Source organism: Danio rerio, chromosome 21, assembly GCF_052040795.2.
Source record: "Danio rerio strain M-AB ecotype USA chromosome 21, GRCz13ab, whole genome shotgun sequence".
NCBI classification, from domain to species: Eukaryota; Metazoa; Chordata; class Actinopteri; order Cypriniformes; family Danionidae; genus Danio; species Danio rerio.
The window spans coordinates 11,338,061-11,350,934 of record NC_141041.1 but is presented as its reverse complement, the minus strand read 5'-3'; positions in this window follow the sequence as shown (position 1 = coordinate 11,350,934).

The window sequence follows — 12,874 nt, the reverse complement described above, 5'->3', positions numbered from 1 at the left end:
AAAGCAGTTTTTAATTTTTTAAACACCATTTTAAGGCCAAAATCATTAGCCCCTTCAAGCTATTTTTTCGATAGTCTACAGAACAAACTATCGTTATACAATAACTTGCCTAATTACCCTAACCTGCCAACCTAAGTAACCTAGTTAAGCCTCTAAAAGGTCACTTTAAGCTGTATAAAAGTGTCTTGAAAAATATCTAGTAGAATATTGTTAATGTCATCATGACAAAAATAAAATAAATCAGTTGATAAAGATAAGTTATTAAACAATTATGTTTAGAAATGTGCTGAAAAAAAATCTCTCTGTTAAACAGAAATTGGGGAAAAAAATAAACGGGGCTAATAATTCTGACTTCAACTGTATGTGTGTGTGTGTATATATATATATATATATATATATATATATATATATATATATATATATATATATATACACACACACACACACATATACATGGCTGTAAAAGTAGATAATCCTAGATATCCTAGGAAATAAATCCTAGGAAAAAAAAAAAAAAAAAAGTCTAACACATTCATGAGTCTTTTTGGGAAGTTTTTCACACCTGGATTTGGGGGTCCTTTGCCATTCCTCTTTGCAGATCCCATCTAGTTCTGTCAGTTAGTATGTAAACACTGGTAGACAGCCACGTCTCTCCAGAGATGCTCAATTGGGATCAGGGCTCTGGCTGGGCCATTCAGTTACGAAGTTGTTGTGAAGCCACTACGTTATTTTAGCTGTGGCCATTGTCTTGTTGGAAGGTAAACCTATGGCCCAGACTGAGGTCCTAAGCAGTCTAGAGAAGGTCTTTGTCCAGGATATCCCTGTCTGTACTTGGCCACATTCATCTTTCCCTTGATTCCAACCAGTCGTCCTGTCAATGCAGCTGAAAAACACCCCCACATCATGATGCTGCCATGCTCCTCTGAAGCTCAGCCACAGTGATCTTAGAGTTCTCCTTTACCTCTCTCTCTCACCAAGGCTGTTCTCCCCCGATACCTCAGTTTGTCTGAATGGCCAACTCTAGGAAGGGTTCTGGTTGGATCATGGAGGCCACTGTGCTCTTAGGAACCTTAAATGCAGCAGAATTATTTTTTGTAACCTTGGCCAGATCTGTGCGTTGCCACAATTCGGGCAGTTCCTTTGATCCAATGATTCTCATATGCTCTGACATGCATTGTGAGCTGTAAGCTCTAATATCGACAGGTGTGTGGCTTTCCTAATCAAGTCCAATCAATGTAATCAAACACAGGTGAACTCAAATGAAGGTAGAACCATCTCAAGGATGATCAGAAGAAATGTCAACAATTCTGTGCTTTTCTGTCAATATGGGGTGTTGTATGTACATTAATAAGGGGAAAGTTAACTTAAACGATATTAGCGAATGGCTGCAATATAACAAAGAGTGAACAATTTAAGGGGATCTGAATACTTTCCTGTACCCACTGTGTATATTAAGTTATTTCTTAAAACATTGCTGAGCCAATAAAAAGAGGAAAAAAAGTGAACAATTTCACTTATGACTAGTATCAGGATCATAAACGATCATCACAAAACATACAAAACAAAGCCGACATCATCGTCCTCTCACAGACTGCTCATTCAGCAAGTTAACTGTGAGTTAACACAATGCACAGATCCATATATAGCACTGTAGTGTGTGTTATTCCGATGAGCAGAATGAAATATAATGATGATATAGTCTAAACAAATAAATCATCAAGCACCAAAATTAATATCTACACACAATGTCTATTTCCATCCCTCTGTGCATTCATGCCGCCACGGCTCTATAAATAAAATAAGGACTTCATTATGCACTCTATGGAAATATCCTAACAGGAGAGATGGCAGGAGCCATAAATCTGGTCAAACTGTACACACACACACACACACACACACACACACACACACACAAACACAAACACACACTGTTGTATATATGATGTTCTGTATGCAATGTTATATAGATAAATAAATAAATAGGACAACATCCAAGCATTATCTCAGATTTAACACAGACAGGTCACATGAACCGTGACATTTTTTATTATAAGTTTTATATATAATTTTAGATTATATATATACACGAGTCCATCAGCAGTAAAATCTGCAGTTTCATTCAGGCCCCAGAATTATATGTTGGACAATGCCATAATATGTCTGATGCCAAAACAAACTGGCATTTTAATGCTCTCCAATGCTCTGCAGCAAATAAGTCACCTCAAAAAACACGTTTTTTAGCCAAAGGCTTGATTCTGATTGGCTGATGACACACTAGACGGGCAATTAAGTAGATCCAGGCTGGTTTTGACCGCATTAAATATCACTCCGCCGAGTCATTTCAGTTATGTTTTTCTTGTAGAATAGGTCTGACACAAAGAATAGGTCTGACACGAAGCTAAACATTGAAGAAAACGGCTTATTAAGTATTTTACCAAGGAATTAAAAGATTAGACACAAAACTAAATTGGTCTACTTGTTCTTTAATTAAACACAAAAATTGGAGAGGCAACGGAGTGGCGTAGTAGGTAGTGCTGTCACCTCACAGCAAAAAGGTCACTGGTTCGAGCCTCGACTGGGTCAGTTGGCGTTTCTGTGTGGAGTTTGCATCTTCTTCCTGTGTTCGTTTTGGTTTTCTCCGGGTGCTCTGGTTTCCCCCACAGTCTAAAGACATGCAGTACAGGTGAATTAGGAGTGTGAATTAGTGTGTGTGGATGTTTCCCAGAGATGGGTTGCGGCTGAAAGGGCATCCGCTGCATAAAAACGTGCAGGATAAGTTGGAAGTTCATTCCACTGTGGCGACCCCCGATTAATAAAGGGACTATGCCAAAAAGAAAGTGAATGAATGAATGAAAACTTGGAGAAAGAAAAACGGCTCTAACTTCTATTATTATCATTATTAATATTCAGTCACAAGATGGCGCCAAACAGTCAAGACAGTGGTGTGACAGATAAGATTAGCAATATATTCACTAACTAAAGAATATTCATAGTACCTGGAAGATCTTATGTTATTAGTTTAATTGGTTGATTTTAAGTGATTATTCTTTATTTCTGGTGATTGACCATAATCAAACATTAGCTTGTGTTAACTGTAAAAGAGCACTCTTTTTTGAAAATAGGAATTTTACTATAATCAAGGCACTTTGCTGCTGCTGTACCATGGCTGCAGCAGGAGCAATGCTATTATTCAGCACTGTTGTTGGGACCTATTTCAAGAGCTGCTTAATGTACTAGCATCTCTTGATTATTATGCTGGAATGAGAGTAAAGTTCATATTGATCAACTAAATAGCAACTTTGTCAATGTTAGTACACAATGCAATTTCAAAAAAGTCAAGCTTTAAATGGGACAAACTCTTTTATTTGTTACATTTTTGAACTTGATGCTTATGGTCTAATCAGATTCAATGTCTATGCTAAGCTAAGCTAAAATCGCTACCGCCGGACCCGGAAATCAACTGAATGGATTCAAAAATGTTAAAACTCAACTGTTTTATTCCAGGGAGCTGTAAAATAAGCCAATTACCAAAAAAGTGTTCAACATAAGCTAATGTTATGTTACGTAAAGGGTCGGTGGCTCAGTGGTTAGCACTGTCGCCTCATAGCAAGAAGGTTGCTGGTTCAAGCCCTGGCTGGGTCAGTTGGCAAAACTGCGTGGAGTTTGCATGTTCTCCCCGTGTTGATGTTGTTCTCCTCCAGGTGCTTCGGTTTCCACCACAGTCCGAAGACATGCAGTACAGGTGAATTGAATAAAACTGTCTGTAATGTATGTGTGCATGTGGAAATGAGAGTGTGAATGTTTTTCAGTAGGTTGCGGCTGGAAGAGCATCCGCTGTGTAAAACATATGCTGGAATAGTTCATTCCGCTTTGGAGACCGCCCATAAATAAGGAACTAAGCCGAAGGGAAATTAATGAATAAATGTTACATTAATGTTATGTTAAATAATTTTATGTTAATGTTAGCAAGACACGTCTGGCGAATAGGGCAAAACAAATCTAATCGAAACAAAATTTTCAGTGAATTACCATAATCATAATCAATATTTTCCTCAGAGCTGTGTAATTATTAACTGTAACTGTAATATTTTTGTGGATGCCATGGAAGTATAAGTTGAATCCAATGGCCTATATGCACAGCAAGTGTTTTTTAGACACAGATAACCTTCGGTAAAAGGTTTACGTGACTGTTTTTTATTTCATAAAGTTACTTTTACAGCATTGATGTTGTAATGTAATAAAAATACAAATATAAATATAAGGCTTTAATATTTACTTAGTTGTTCAAGCGTAAAACGAGATGAAGGACCATTTAAACACAAGCACCGTCAATAGCAGCAGGCTAGCCCTTACTCCATTAAAAATATGAGGTAAAATAAAACTACATATTTTAAAGACATGGTGCAGAAAATGAAATTTAATGCAATACTTCTTGTAATATCGTATCTCAGTCAGGTGGATTTTTAAAGAGATCAGTAATGTCAAGCGTTTGAGCTGGCTGACTGAAAATTAAGAGTCCTTGTGCAAAATGACCTTACAATTCATTTAACTTAATTTAGCTTGATTAAAAAAAAAAATTTAACAAACATAAAAATGTATCACTGATTTCTGTTTTTACAATGTAAGATTTAAAAAAAATGCAAATTATGTTTTTGTCTTTCCCTTAAAATATTTTTCAGAATTTACAAATTCATATAGAAACAAACAATTATTTGCACAAACATGTACATGCTGCTCTGTCACTTTACCCATAAACATTTGCAACTGAAAGGCAAAAAGGTCCTTTTTAATGTACAACCTGCAACTGTCTTTACGAAAAACACAAAAAACATTTAATCAATGTTGTATTATGTGGCAACTATATGATAAGCTGCATAATTGATATGAAAAGCTGATTCATTAAAAACAATATTATTATTTAATTATACGTCAGAGGCTCATCTGCAATTACTCCTTGCAACATTTTTGATTCCTTGTTCCAAATGAGTCTGGCTCAGATTTTCAATATCTTGCATCATGTTTCTGCTTTTTCATGCAATTTGTGGCCAATTTTAATAGAAATAATTTATATAATAGAACAGCTTTTACTTTCATAGCTCAGAGGAAAAAACAAATGACATTGCAGTGCGTAAATGCATAATAAAATAACACCCATAATAATAAAACAAATCATAACTATTTCATTCATGCATTCGTTTTCTTTTCGGCTTAGTCCCTTTATTAATCTGGGGTCGCAACAGCGGAATGAACCGCTAACTTATCCAGCATAAGTTTTACGCAGTGGATGCCTTTCCAGCTGCAACCCATCTCTGGGAAAACATCCAAACACACTTATTTACACTCATACACTACGGACAATTTAGCCCACCCAAATAGACCGCATGTCCTTGGACTGTGGGGGAAACCGGAGCACCCAGAGGAAACCCATGGGAACATGGGGAGAACATCATAACTATTTCATAACAACAATTATTATGCTATTATTATTATTTTAAAACATACAATGGAATGCTTAATAAACATGATTATTTAATATTAAGCAGTTTTAATTAGTAGCTAAATTTTTAAAACTTTAAAATGAATGACACAACATAAAAAATTAAAAGAATCTTCAAACAATCAATACAACTATAAATAAAAGCTAAAATAGCAGCAATTATAAATTATATGATTAACTATATACACTTAGTCCATGTTTGTTTTGTTTTTCTCTCTCTTGCCATTTGCAACCCTCAGATGAGAGCATTTTAGAAGTGTCACTGATTGCCCTGCAGTATCTGATCCATTATTAGTGAATTTGTGCTCAGGGAACCACATGATCCAGTGGAGCAGCCGTCATCACCTTCACACAGATCAAGAGTGACACACACACACACACACACACACACACACACACACATCCAGTTGACTTTCAGTGTACGGGTCACTTCTGATGCAGTTCTTCACAGTGCAGAAGAGCAGATAAAACACTCCAGTCCTGATGCATGCACAACTGATGTACTGCATATACTATCTGAGCTCTTAGAGACGCTGCAGTACTGAGCATGGGTTTCACTGCAGCAAGTAAACATTAGCTTACGTTAACTTTAAAGGAAAACAATTAATTTGGAAACAGCAAATTTTACAATAATAATTAATACAATATTGCGGATTAGGGACTTTGGTGATGTAAACAATGATATTACGCAGCGCTGTTATTAGTTACCTAGCTGGAGACTATTTTCAGGTGCTGCATAATATCACTGCACCTGCAGCAGCAAGGTCCCTTGATTATTACGCTGGAATTATAGTATAGTTTCTAGTCATATTGACTTAGATAATAGCAACTTTTTATACACCGTCAGTCTTAGTTCATGATGTAACTATAGAAGAGAAGCTTTAAATAGGAAAATTATCTTCTTTTTTTTAGCAGGATGCTAATGGTCTAATCTGATTCAATAATCTATGCTAAGCTAAGCTAAAACTGCTCCCGCCAGAACTGGGGTTTGACTGAATGGATTTATTTTGTTCAGTGGTGTGAGGAGTCTAATCTAAAACTTAATGCAACACAAACTAAAGTTATGATTATTGATTTTAGAAGAAATCATACAGCAGATGAGGTGACTAATATCAAGGGTCAATAAGTAGAATGTGTGGAGAACTACAAATATTTGGGTACCATTATTGACCAATCTTTAAACTTTGAGGCAAACGGTGATGCTGTGTGCAAGAAGGGGCATCAGTGCCTATTTTGTCTCATGGAAACTATCACGTTTTCGCATTGGCCCCAATATGCTCTCGTGCATTTATTGAGTCTATTCTATCCTTCGCTCTGGTGGCATGGTTTGGAGGTCTATATCTCAAAAACAGGAATAGACTGAGCCAGGTTATTAGGTGGTCTAGCAGGTTGATTAGTGAATCACAGTTGAGTATTGAATCCTTATAGTAGGCAGCTTTTACGGATTGCCCAGAACATTAGTAGCTGTAGCTCTCATCCTCTCTCTGAAGAGTTTATCCTGCTCCCTTCAGGTCGTAGGTTTCAGATGCTTTTTAGAAGGACAAAACAGTTCAGGAATAGCTTTGTCCCATCATTTATTGTCGCTTTGAATACATTTTTATCTTTTATAAGGTACTTTGTATGTGTATATGTGTTTTTGCATAAATAATTGCAATTACTATAATAACAAGTGCACCTTAAAATAGCCTAAAGTTACTTATTTTTGCATTTAAAAAAAATCTAAAGATTGGATGAGGTTATGTTCAAAATTTGGATGTCACGGTGGCGCAACAGGTAGCATGATCGCCTCACAATAAGAAGGTTGCTGATTTGAGCCCCGGCTGGGTCAGTTGGCATTTCTATGTGGTGTCACTGGGGTTATGTTAAAAAACTTTAGTATGATGCTTCTGTTTTTATCAAAAAAAGGTACTCTTTAATTTTGAAAATTAAATGTTTGGATATTTTAATTATGATAATTTGAATAACAAAATTTTGGTTATTAACCTATTTATTTTGTTTAAGTTTTAATTAAGTTTTATATATTCATAAGTGTAAATTTTCCAACAAAAAAACATGTTTTACTGTGTTTTATAAGGAACTGAAAAATTACTGTTCAGCATAGTGCTAATGGAAAAGCCATTAAAACCGTCCAACTGATTTCTAGTTTAAAAATTTTTGATTAATGTAAAGGTCCTTGTAGGCACTTATTTATATTGTTTTTTGTGTTTGTTTTATTAATTTTTTGTGCTGTTGTTACTATTTACTTTCTATCACCCTGGCATTATTCTGTTTACAATATTGACATGTAACTGTTGTTTAAAGCATAATAATAAAAAATAAATAAAAATCTATGTGGAGTTTGTATGTTCACCCCATTTGCGTGGGTTTGCCCCCACAGTCCAAAGACGTGTGATGTGATACAGGTAAATTGAATAAGCTAAACTGGCCATAGCGTATAGGTGTGGAAAAAGTGTGTATGGGTTTCCCAGTGTTGGGTTGCAGCTGGAAGGGCATCCACTGGGTAAAACATATGCTGGGATAAGTTGGCGGTTCATTCTGCTGTGGTGACCCCTGATTAATAAAAGGACTAAGCCGAAAAGAAAATGAATGAATGAATGAATGTTCAAAATTCCTGCTTTTATATATATATATATATATATATATATATATATATATATATATATATATATATATATAATTTAATTTTTTATTTTTAATATGGTTAAATAGAGGGGATTCCTTGAATCACTTTTTAATCGCTAAACAAATGAGAAAATACAGAGAACGACCGGAAAAACATTATTTTTTTTACTTATTTTTTATTTTTTTGTAGAATAAAATGTGGGTTGTAAGCAGTCAAATTAAATGTGAACAAACACCTCTGTGAAATTTCCACTAAAATTCCTATGAAAAGACAAAAAAAGAAAAAAAAACTTAGAAGTGAATGAGAAAATGGTGTCTTGCCTTATGTGATCATGAAGAGTATCAGATCATCTGTGTACAGCTGGATGTTGCCTTTAAAACAAAGAGAATCATATCACAAAATATATCAAGCAATCACCAAGTTTTCCAAATGTTTTAATGTCTTTCTTTCCTATGTCAATAACAAAACATTACAGTAGGCCTATATATTTTAAAGAAAGCTGAAAACCTGTAACCATTGACTTCCATTATATTTGATTTTCCTTTATGGAAGTAAATGGTTACAGGTTTCCAACATTTTCAAAATATCTTCTTTTGTGTGTAACAGAAGAAAGAAACTCATATTTTATACCACAAAAACTTGGCATTTCTACTCTAGCTCATATCCTATAGTATATGTCTGAGTTATAAATGACTGCGATAAAGCCTACTGGAGGAAATTCATTTCTCTCTTCAGTATTAATGGGACTCACCCACGTTTCCCCGCGTGATTTCCAAAGTTTCACACCTTAGCGGCCTCTTTCGTCAGAGATATGGGGCTGAGAGCCGACTGGGTTAAATTTTGATTCAGAGACACTCAAGCAAAACTTTGTTTTCTTGCTCCTCCATTCTTGGTCCTTCTTTTTCAGCGCGGTTCTTGCTCAGCAGTAATATTTTGGTTTGACATTCTCCAATGCCCTTTCTAAATGTGTGCGCCGTGCCCGTGATAGATGAATGACCCTATAAAAACAGCCCGGAGCTGCCGACTCCACCGTCCCCGGACCAGCTGCGAGCCTGCTGACTGCGGCGGGAATCTCACACAGGTACGTGCATAAAAACAGATGCCTAATAAGGTCAGCCAACAGCGCGCTTTCCCGCCGCAAACAAACCTTCCTGAGGAATGGGCTTCAAGGATGCTGATTCAGCAAACCAGGCAATGTAAGATGGCGGCACAATTAAGAGTAGCGAGGGTCAGGGTCGTCATTTAATCGATAATGGGAACTCAATTTAGTGGGAAGATATCAATGAAGGACAACTGCTTCATCACTTGGAAATCTCCAAGTGATCCCCAAGTATACAGGGTTTTATGGAATAAAAAAAACAGTTTTTTGTTTTGTATTTTGTTTTTTCTGCAGAACACAAAAATATGAAACACAAAAGGTTGTGCTACTCAGCTTCTGTATAACGTTATTGTGAAACTGATTGAGAGGCTTTTTATTTAAATTTTATCGTCATTAAAATAACATTGTCTGGTGTTTTTATAGTTTAGTAACTTTTATATTCTTTGGGGAAATGGGCTCCTTTTTTAAGTAAACAGTGTTAAACAGTTGAGTCTTACTATGGTTTTTTCAAAAATCGCCTACTACTCGAGTACACTCAAAAATGACGTTAGCTGCTTGTTTAAATTCTTTACAATATGGATTGTAACAACACAGTTCTTAAGTTGTTTTTTTTTGGGGGGGGGGGGGGATTAATTGTTTTATGTTCAGACCACTTAAATATGTAAATTAATTTAACTTAATCGATTTGTGGAGGAATTATGTGGGACACAGTGTAGGTAGGCCTACTAGGCTACATTTGAATTTACTACATGACCATAAATGTGAGTAGTATGAATGGAACTCCGCTGTACTACATCTGTTATTTTTCATTATCACGTGACCTACCTGTGTCAGTTGCATTGCTTTACTACCATTCATGAATTCTCTTTTGTGGCATCATGGAATAGCATAGCGTCCATTGAATGCGCACTTCAGAATCTTGCCGGAAGTAGTAGACCATCCGGGTACTTCTGGCATAACAGTTTAGAATACTATAGTTGCGTCTGAAATCGCAAACTTTACAAGCTTATCTTTTGAGTTCACCTAGTCTACTGACTATGGCTACTACGATGGAAATACTCGTCAGTGGTGATATTTAAAATGAACTTTTAACGTTTTTTCTTTTTTTTTTCTTTTTTTTTACGAAATTGTGCCGAATAAGTCATTTGGGTCAAATTTCTTACATTTAATGTAGCCTATGTAAGAAGTGGAAAAGGAGGCAAATAAAAAAGATGGGGATGCCAAGGTTTTTAGTGAAACCTAGCAAAGTGTTAGAGACTGTTTGAACGCATTTGATTATATATGCGTTAGCTACTCTACGAACGCAAACCAATTAAATGAGTTCTCAACAACTTCTTAAAGTAGGTTTGAAAGTGCAGTAGCTTTTTTGTCCATGTATACACCTGTATTTAATCACCACCACTTGTAATCAAATTGACAATAACAATAGCCGATGTAAACATGGCCCTTCAGTGTAGGCTGATGGTTTTCGGTCATAGAAAGGCTAGTTCACAACACCACAACAAACACCACATTTAAAGGTCATTACTTAAGGTGTTGGTGATTGTCTGGACAGTGTGAATTAGCATTTAGATTAGCACTACCTTCAAATTGGTTGATCTGAACACCGAAGAGCTACGCATTACATAACAGCAAGTGAAGACCTCAAGTTCATGTCATCAGCATCAGCCTGAGATGATGATTGCGGCTCTTCAGGATGAATCTCGGTCCTGCATTGAACACAAGCTCTCTAATACATCAAAGTAGTCTAGAACAGTGTCTCCCCCTCCTCTTTTCTCGCTCTCTTTGATCCTCTCAGTCATCAGTGGTGGCTTTCACTTCCTCCCATAATTCACTGGAGCAAGTCAAGGATGCTCATTATCACAATCGCTTTCCTCTTGTCTCGGAGGACGGGTGGCATGCGCAATTTATCACAACGATAGCATCTCAGGAGGGAAAAAGAAACGCCCCTCTTTGGGTTAACGGTGGTCCGGGTGACTTAAGACCACTTTCTGCCCGTGTTTTCCACCAAATTTAGCATGATTTGAGCACTTTAACACTCAGCGTAATCTTATTAGGTTTGGTTATGGGATTCATATGAAGTGAGATGGAGAAAAATGATTTGTTTGTTTGAAAACAGGATTGTAATTGAGTAAAGAAACTAAAAATAAGCCGGCGCTCAAACTGAATTATCTCAGCATGATAAGACAGTGCTCAGCTTGATTACGTGAGGTCATCTGATAGACCCTGCTGCTAATTGAATATAGCATACAGGCAGTGGCGGAGGGGGGCATTTTTTACATCCCTATTTGTCCAAATAACCATGAGAGAATGAAATCTGTAAAAGATGCATATGCAGAAGATAATGATATATCATGAAACAAGGGGGGTGAGAGGGGGAAGAACCGAGATCTGTACCTAGGAGCTGAGAATGTGCTGATGTAGTATTGTTTCACACTTTTTCACAAGCTCTTCAATTGGGTATAAAAGATGCTAGATGCCTCCTTAGGTATTTAAGTCTACACTACTTGACAAAAGTCTTGCCAGTTGTAAGAGCAAAAAATTATAACTTGACTTCTAGTTGATCCTTTGAAAAAGTGGCAGAAGGTAGATTTTTTTCGAATCATCTGTTGAGCTGCATCCTAATCATTACAAATACTGCAGAAGTCCTATTGGAATCCACACAGAGCCAAGATTTTTATAGAAATTAGTCAAGTCTGGTGAGGGAAAAATCATGGTTTGGGGTTACATTCAGTATACGGGGAACACTAGCAGCCTGAGGAATCATTTGTGCTGCCTATTACATTACGAACCACAGGAGAGGGCAAATTCTTCAGCAGGATAACACTCCTCCTCACACTGAACAGCCTCCACATCAAAGTTCCTGAAAGCAAAGAAGGTCAAGGTGCTCCAGCATTGGTCAGCCCAGTCACCAGACATGAACATATCGAGCATGTCTGGGGTAAGATGAAGGAGGAGGCATTGAAGATGAATCCAAAGAACGGTTTCTTTGCCATTCCAGATGACTTATTAATAAAGTTATTTGAGTCATTGCAGAAATGTATAGATGCAGTCCTCTAAGCTCATGGGAGTCATGCACAATATTCATACTTTTTCCACTGCACCATGACTTTATATTCTATACTGTACATTTTTCCTGTTAAGTAACAAGACTTTTGTCTAAGTAAAGTCAGATCTTACTGTCCTAATTGAATAATTAAAAATCAAGACATGATTTTGACATGATCATATTTTATTTTGGCAAAATATTTGTGATCTAGAGGCCTTTGCCTTTTTATATAAGCCACTTCTGATAACAAATTATCAACTGGAAGTCAAGTTATTATTTGTTGTTCCTGAAACTTAGATAGTAACAAGACTTTTGTCAGATAGTGTATATTGATATGATAATATGATAATATTGGGTTAAGATCTGGGGTCTGATTCATCAAGTTTTCTTAGTAACCTTCTTAAAAGTGAACATAGACCAGAATAGTTTTAAGTTGATTTATAAATGACTAATAATTATGGCTCATGTGGGCGGCTCACAGCAAGGTCACTGGTTCGAGTCCCAGCTGGGCCAGTTGTCATTTCTGTGTGGAGTTTGCATGTTCTCCCTGTGTTAACATGGGTTTCCTCTGGGTGCTCCGGTTTCCCCCTCAGTCCAAAGACATGC